Raw genomic sequence first — 8,481 nt, 5'->3', positions numbered from 1 at the left:
TCGACACCTTGACAAATGTAATTCCATGTAGAAACATGCGTTTAAATAAAATATTTTACCAAAAAAGTTACCCACGCTTTAACTTGACAGACTGTATATATACTCAGCTATGAAATACTGAGTGACAGTGTTGCCACATCGTCACTGCCTACACCCACCATGTGCCACGCGCGAACAGAAACATTATATCTTTTATACGAAACGGTCAATAATTGTTATTTTTAAAAATAAAATTATAATAAAATCTACGTGAATTTTGAAACGGTCGAATCAGCTGAATATGGTATGAATCGTTAGATAACAATATTTTCCACATATTCTGAAAATTTTAGACAATCCGTAAGTAGATTCCTATTTCGGCACAACCACCTTAAGATGTCTACCACTACGTTTTCATTGAGAATTCTCTTTTTCAATGCAACTCTTTTTGGTTAAAGGTTAATCTTTTTTGTTTGAAAATTTGAACATTCAGCTTAAAATTTACATTTGTAGGTTGAAAACTTAACTATTTCGTTAAAAGTTAAACTATTCAATTGTAAATGCAACTCTTTCATTAAAAAGACAAATTTTCAACAAACCCGCTAATAATGAAAATCAAAAGGTTTAATTTTCAGTTTAAACAAATTAACCAATTTTCAACCAATTAGTTCCATTTTCATCCAAAAACATTAATTTTTAACAAAATAGTTCAACTTTTACAACAAAAAAGATTAATTTTCAACCAAAGAAAGAACAAATTTTCAACAAAATAATTAAATTTTCAACTAAAATGATGAAATTTTCAACCAAAAAAAATATCAATTTTTACTAAATCAGTTTAACATTTAACCAAGTAGAATGCAAACAAAAAAGACCAATTTTAAACAAAATAATTGAGTCCTCAGCAAAGGAGCTTTAACAAAAGAGAATTCACAACTACGAAATTACGGTTGTAGATGTTTTAACCTTTAACTTTAAAACGTCTGTGCACAAATGTGGGGGATATAGAAAGAACGAGCACTGAGCCTGAGTTAAATACATTATGGAGCACGAGCTGCATATATGGTCGAGCGCGAAGCTCTAGAATGAACAAAGGAAAAAGAAAAATATCCACAAAATTGTTGAGTTGTCAACCCAAAAAGGCAATTTTTCAAAAAAATAGTTAAATTTTCAACCAAAAGGTACGCATTATTATATTGTTCATGTTCAGTCAGAAAATCAGGTTTCTACCCAAAGAGATGCATTTTTAAAGCAGAAACAATCTTCAGTAAAGAAAAAATTCAAATAGATTGTTGAATATTTTCAATAAAAAAGTTGAATAAAATATTGCCTTATAATAGTTTAAAAAGCAAGCCATTGGTTGAAAATTCGTCATTTTGGTAAAACAGTAATCTTATTGGTTAAAAGTTAATCTTTTAAACATAGGTGTCAAAATTAAAAAAAAAATTTTATTCATGACGGAAAAATACATCTCGTAAACTTTAATCTAAAAACAACATAGCTCCCTTCCTGATCGATTCAGCGACTTAGTGCAGAATCTGCCTAATGTGAAAGGGATTCGATCTCCCTCGAAATAATTTTTCTAACACTGTTTTTTTTTCTTGAAAATTAATTTTTGTAATTTAACATTTAACTATGCCATTTTTATAGGAAATTAATCTTTTTAATTGAAGTGTGATCTTTTTTAGTTAAAAATCTAACTATTGGTTAAAAAATTTATGGATTTTGTTAGAAATTCGTCCTTTTAGTAGAAAATTAATCTTCTTGGTAGAAAATTCATCTTGCTGATTGAGTATTCAACAATTTTGTTAACAAAATTTGTTCTTAAAATTAATTTATTGAAGAGAAAATTTAACTGTCCATTTTTGGTTAAAATCTATTTTTCTTGGTGAAGATTCCTCTATTTTTGTAGGAAATTAATCTTCTTGATTGAAAATTCTTCTTTTTGAATGCAAATTCAATTATTTTGTTCAAAGTTCCTTTTTTTCGTTCGCTTAACATTAATTTCTTCCTGAAACTTCATCTCATTTTGGATTAAAATTAACCTTTTTGATTGAAAATTAACTATTTTCTTCAAATTTCTATTTTTTTTTAAATTAATTTTTATAATGGTATAATTTACTTATATTATTATTTTTTGTTGAAAAATGATATTTTTTAATTAAAAATCATATCTTTGTTTGAAACTTTATGTATTTTGTAGGAAATTCTTAATATTTAGTAGAAAAGTAACATTCTTGGTAGAAAATTTTTTTTTTTGAGGATTCAGTTATTTTGTTAAAAGTTCCTTTTTAGTTTCTCAAAAACAAATTTTTTAAAAATAAATTTCGATTATACTATTTTTGGTTAAAAACTGATCTTTTAAATTCAAAATTGATCTTTTTTACTCAATAATTTAATTTTTTTTAATTTTCTTTTTCAGTACAAAATTAATCATTTCGAGGCGTCCTAACGGTAGAGTGCCAACGCACGCGACACGACTTGACGGTACTTAACCAAAAATAAAAGCAATAAAAAACTAACCGGGAAGTTAGCGCTAGAAAGTCTTGCTCGCGTAATTGAGCAAGATGAGGCTAGAAGTTGGCCAGAACTAAAAGGTACTCACTCGCTTCATCAAATCATGAAAGTTCTATCTCGGGCGAGCAAAGCATGAAGGTTGCCACTTCTCGCGTTTAGATTATAAGCGAGAAGTGGCACCTTCATGCTTTACTCGCCTGAGATAGCACTTTAATGTTTTGATGGAGCGAGCGAGCATCTTCTAATTTTGGCCAACTTCTAGCTCCATCTTGTTCGATTCCGCGATCTAAAACTTTCTAGTTCTTACTTCTCGGTTAGCTTTTTATTGTTTATATTTTTGGTTAAGTATCATCTAGTCAATCGCGTGCGTTGGCATCCTATCGTTAGGACGCCTCGATTTGGTTAAAGATTGAACTATTTGGTAACAAATTCATCTGTTTTGATAGAGAATTTAGAAATTCCGAATTTTGTTGAAAATTCGTCATTTTTGTAGAAAAATAAACTAATTAATTGAAATTTGTTCTTTTATTTCGAGGATTCTATTATTTTGTTACAAATTCTTTTCTTTTTTTGAGTTAAAAATTAATTTAATTGAAAAAAAATCGATTATACCATTTTTAATAATAAAATTACATTTTTTTGAGGAAATGGATCTTTTTTGGTTGATTATTCAATTTTTTATTTGTAAAATCGTATTTTTTTGCAGGAAATTAATCTTTGCGGTAAAAAATTAATGTTCTTCATTAAGGGTTCAATTACTTTTTTGAACATTACTTTATAGTTAGTAGAAAATAAATTTACGCAAGATACAATTCGTTGTTACCATTTTTTGCAGAGAATTGATATTTGTAATTAAAAATTTATCTTTTTTAGTTGAAAATTCCACCATTTGTTTGAAAATGCACATACTTCGATGAAAATTCATGTTTTTGGTAGGAAATTAATCTTCTTGTTTGAAAATTCATCTTTGTGATTAAGAATTAAGCTATTTATTTAAACATTCTTTTTTTGTTTGTTAATAATTAAATTCTGCAACTGAAAATTTAACTATCCCACTTTTGGTGGAACATTAAAATTTTAAATTAAAAATTGATATTTTTGGGTTGAAAATTCAATTATTTGTTACAAACATCGTCTTTTTTATATAAAATTAATATTCTTCAGTGATGCCGTCGAGCGATATTTCCCTATATCGACACGATCCCGACTCGATCCCATCCTCCAGTATCGGGTTTGGATCGTGTTGGTTTTAGCTCGACTCGAATTTATATCGGGAAGTCGATATATCGGCTCGGGATCGAGTTTTCGATACTCCTTCGGCAGGTGTGCTCTTCTCACTTGAACCGAGCAGAGAGGGAAATTTGTCAATGGGTTGACGTCACTCCCCTCCCTGACTCCACCCAACCCTGGTTAAACCGGTTATGGCTAGAGTGAAAATGCTGAAATTTATTTTCCCAATAGCGGAAGATTTGTATTTTGGCTTAGTAGTAAATAATTTGAAATATCGAAATGTAATTATGCTGATTATAGAAACTATTTTCAACCTTCAATCAAATTAGAAATGGGTTTTATTGGAAAAGAATATATTTTTTAATATGTGGCAATATTAGACTGTTTATTTAAAAGGAGCAAATATGATTCAGACATTGAAAAGTGAACAGCTTCCAGCTGAATTGTTTGGAATAGAATGAATTCGATTGATTCTTCAAAATTTCAGTCAAAATTTTCCGCAAAATAGTTGAACTAAAAAAGAAAAATGTTGACAAACAGACGATGTTGTTGGAAGACACCTGCACTTTCAACCAAGAAGGATGAATTTTCTACAGCAAATAATAAATTTGCAATCCAAAAGACTAATTTCATTCCATTTACGAGATACGTTATATTCATTCCAATTTTAAACGTTAAAAAAAGTTAGATATCTGAAATAATCGAAACCCGTACATTCCTAATAATTATGTTTTAAGCTGTTAACTTTGAAGTAAAAAAAGAGTATTTCTAAATTTTAATCCGAAAGCTTAACAAAGGAGCCTTGAGTGTCGGCTACTCTATGGAGATAGTCTCTACTTGTTACACATGATCGAATTCTTATTTCAATTTCAGCCTCTCTGCTTGTTAATTATGATCGTATTCTTATCTTAATTTCGGACATGACATTTTAAAGCCTTCAGACTATTTAAACAAGCTACTTGGACCTTCAAAAATATCTACCAGTGCCTGCGGAGAATTTCTCAGAGCTTCTCAGAGCCTGAGACTCTTCAGTATATATTCTAAGATTTCTATCGGTAGGGTATCTGAATAGACCAGCCGAATCTTACTGAGGGTCCTTTATTATTAAGCTTTCGGATTAAGATTAAGAAATTTTTTATGGTCAAAGTCAACAGCCTAAAACAGAATAATTTTGAATCTACGGGTTTCGATTATTTCAGATATCTAACTTTTTTTTTAAGTTTAAAATTGTAATGAAAATAACGTATCTCGTAAATGAAATGAGATACGCTAAAACAAATATTTTTAGGTTCGACTCCAAAATAGTATATAAGTTATAATTATAAAATATGTATAATGTGAAAATTAATCAATTTAAAAAAGTTTTAATAATTTGAAAAAATTTTGAAAAAGAGCCGGGTTGGTGACAGCCAACTACCGTAAATAACTCTGCCCGCCCGATTCGTGAAGAAAACAATAGGAACATTATTTGACCGTCGCATCACTCTTAAAATGACCCAAATCTCTCCGACTATCTCTAGAGACGAAATCATTCAAATCAAGCCTGCGGATATATTCTTAAACGGGCCAGACTTTTTGGCCAGTGAATATTCTGAAATTTGTTAACAGTATGGCAGATATCGCCTAGTACAGTGGTCGGCAAACTACTGCCTCGCGGCAACCCTAGCTGCCACGGCGGGTCGAGTCAAAATCTCGCGGCAGTACCGGCTGCCACCAAAAAGTTTCAACCCGCCATGGACGCTTCCATTATCAAGCAGTTCGAGTAACCGAGATTAAAATTAAAAACAACAAAATTCTCAATTTCAAAATTAGCTTTCTGCAACCTCGAAATTCAAAATCTGCGAATTCTTGCGATCAAAAGGAATCTAAAAAGCGTCTTAAAATACTAAGAATCAATGCATTATAACACTTTTGGTTTAAAATTGCGTTTTCATTATATACCATCAAAGCATTGATTTTTAACTTCCCAAGTACAAGTATAGAAGTATTTAATAGCAAAAAAGTCACATATTTCGAATTCCAGACTTATAAATCTCTAATATGAGAATTTAAAACAAAATTCATTTGCAGCATTTGCATTCAACTGCACTCATTTGCAAAATTCATTCACATTGAGTATCCCGCCTAACAATAAACCCCTGCCGAGGAAAACCAACCCATCTCAGGAAAAACGTAGCGTTGACGAACAAAGTGCGGCAGCCGAAAAAAATGTCTAGGGTCAAACCTGCCCTTACCTGAAAAGTGGACAAAAAGTTTGCCAACCACTGGTCTAGTACAGTGGTCGGCAAACTTTTTGCTTAATTTTCAGGTATGGTCATGCACGACCCGACTTAATTTTTTCTACTACTTTTTGATCTATCCATGTTCCTTAGTGTGAGTGAACCTACTCCAGCAAGGGTTTTTTTCACAGGCATGTCAAAGTACGGAAATTTTTAATTTTTCAACTAGCGACATGAAAATAGCATCATCAGCATCTACGAATTTTTTCGATTCCAATGATATATTAGTAGCCTAGAAAAGTTACAAATTTGAAGGAGTTTAATATCAAGAAACATCAGCTTTACAGTCAATTTATTACTAAATATTTCTCCAATTTTCAACCTTTACAGACAAATGACATGTCTTTAGAATCGGAAAAATACGGAGATTCTAAATATATTACTTTCAAGTAACTGATTGCAAAATTACAAATTTTTTAATCTCACAATTTTTCCCCATGTTCTAACAAAGGACCCCTGAGGAAAGGGGTAGTTTGGCCAAGCTCGCAGGTACTGCCCTGAAAGTAAGTCGTTTTTGCTCAGTTTTCAGGTATGGTCAGGTCCGTCCCAACTTAATTTTTTCTACTAATTTTCTGTCTATTCATGGACCTCAGTTTGAGTGAGCTTAATCCAGCAGGAGTCTTTGGTCTACAGGCATGTCAAAGTAGGGAAGTTTAAGAACTTTTAATTTTTCAACTAGCAATTTGAAAATAGCATAATCAGCATGTGATTTTTTTTCGATTCCAATGATATATTACTTGCCTAAAAAGCTAAATATTTGACGGAGTTTAATATCAAGAAACTTTAGCTTAATATTCAATTTATTACTAAATACTTCTCAAATTTTCAACCTTTATAGACAAATTACATGTCTGTGGAATCGGAAAAATACGTAGATTTCAAATATATTACTTTCAAATCACTGATTGCAAAATAAAATTTTTTAAACTTAAATTTTTTTCCCATTTTCCAACAAAGGACCCCTAAAAAAAGGGATGGTCTGCCAAAGCTCGCAGGGACCTAACCAGAAAGTAGGTCGTTGGAGAGCCCGGCCAGGGTAGCCTGACTTGGTCAGGGGCATGCCGACCACTAGTCTAGTAGCCAATTCTCTCCGCGTGTGAAAGCTGAGTGGCGCGCGACAGCTAACTTTACAGTAACTACAATCCGCTCTTTAGTAACTACAAATACCAGCCTGCGTAATTATTAATTATTATTAATAATAAACCTTTCCACAGGCACTCACGTAGATATTTTTAAAGGTCCAGGTAGCTCGTTTAAATGGTCTGACCGCTTTAAGTGTCCTTTCAGAAATTTAAATAAAAATGCAATCATAAATAACAAGCAGAGGCTGAAATTGAAATAAGAATTCGATCATAAATAAAAAGCAGAGCCTATCTCAACATAATCGCCGACACTCAGGGGTCCTTTGTTAAGCTTTCGGATTAAAATTCAGGAACAGATTTTTTAAATTTCAAAGTTAACAGCCTAAAACATAATCAGGGTGGCCACAAGATTGAATATTTCAATTTCTCTGGCACTTCCCCGACTTTTCCTTGACATTCAGATGAATTTCCCTAACAGGAAATTATTACAAAAGCGAATAAGGTTTCAATAATGTGCCAAGAAAAATAGTGAAACAAGCCAGACAAATGTGCTTTACATGTCAGTATGGATAAATTAAGGTCAGACAATTGAGCGGCGCCACTAACGAAAAACAAAATGTCATATGATAGATATTTTTTGCTATTTTTTGTTGCTATTTTTTGTTGCTATTTTTCACAACTATAAAAAGTTTGTTTTTCTCTATTAGTTTTTGAAAAAACAGGCGGCGCCATCGTGCCGTCAACTCAGCGGCACCTTCTACAAAAATCATGAAATTAAAAAAAATGACTAGGTTAGATTTTTTGGCTTTATAATGCGCTATGAATCGCTTTTGTAAAATCAACCCTTATTTTAAAAAATTACCCGCCTGTGATGAAAAAAGTATTTTTTTTTTAATTAAAAATGACTAGTATAGATTTTTTTGCTATTTATCTGGTTTTCATTGTGATATAAAACACTTTTTTTCAAATAAACGCTTATTTTAAAAAGCAACCCTCTGTGCTGCAAAAACGTATTTAAAAAAAGCTATCTAGATGAAAAATACTTATAAAATATTAACACAGTCGTTATCTACATAGATGGAACTTACTTATAAAATAGTAAAATGGTACTTTGAGCATAATTATTTCTCACCCCTACACTTTACAGAAATAACCCCCATAATGTATAAGCTAAAATTGCAACACCTTTTACAAAACTATTTCCCAGTCTATGTGTGTATTTTCAAAAAATATAATTGACCTTTTTCGATTCCTCTTTTAATGCCTTTAACCCTTAAACGGCCAAAACGCCTCTACCGGTGCACTGCTTTTCAACGGCCAATAACTAAGACTATTCGACACTAGAAAAAATTGAGACACATATATTTTTATTGCTTAAGATCTCCTCTTTCCGA

At 31.5% G+C, this 8,481-nt stretch overlaps 1 protein-coding gene and 1 pseudogene across 7 annotated transcripts in view; both read right to left on the bottom strand.

The window, feature by feature from the left end:
- LOC117174354 (cytochrome c oxidase assembly protein COX15 homolog) overlaps positions 1–8,481 on the bottom strand; it is a 177,252-nt gene that overhangs the window by 156,961 nt on the left and 11,810 nt on the right. The gene's annotated exons all lie outside the window — the stretch shown is intronic.
- Positions 1–8,481, bottom strand: part of LOC117175593 — a 15,070-nt pseudogene that overhangs the window by 5,676 nt on the left and 913 nt on the right.

The sequence above is a fragment of the Belonocnema kinseyi genome, chromosome 6, assembly GCF_010883055.1.
Source record: "Belonocnema kinseyi isolate 2016_QV_RU_SX_M_011 chromosome 6, B_treatae_v1, whole genome shotgun sequence".
Lineage (NCBI taxonomy): Eukaryota > Metazoa > Arthropoda > Insecta > Hymenoptera > Cynipidae > Belonocnema > Belonocnema kinseyi.
The sequence above is the reverse complement of the archived record's forward strand: the minus strand, read 5'-3'. Positions and strand labels throughout refer to the sequence as shown.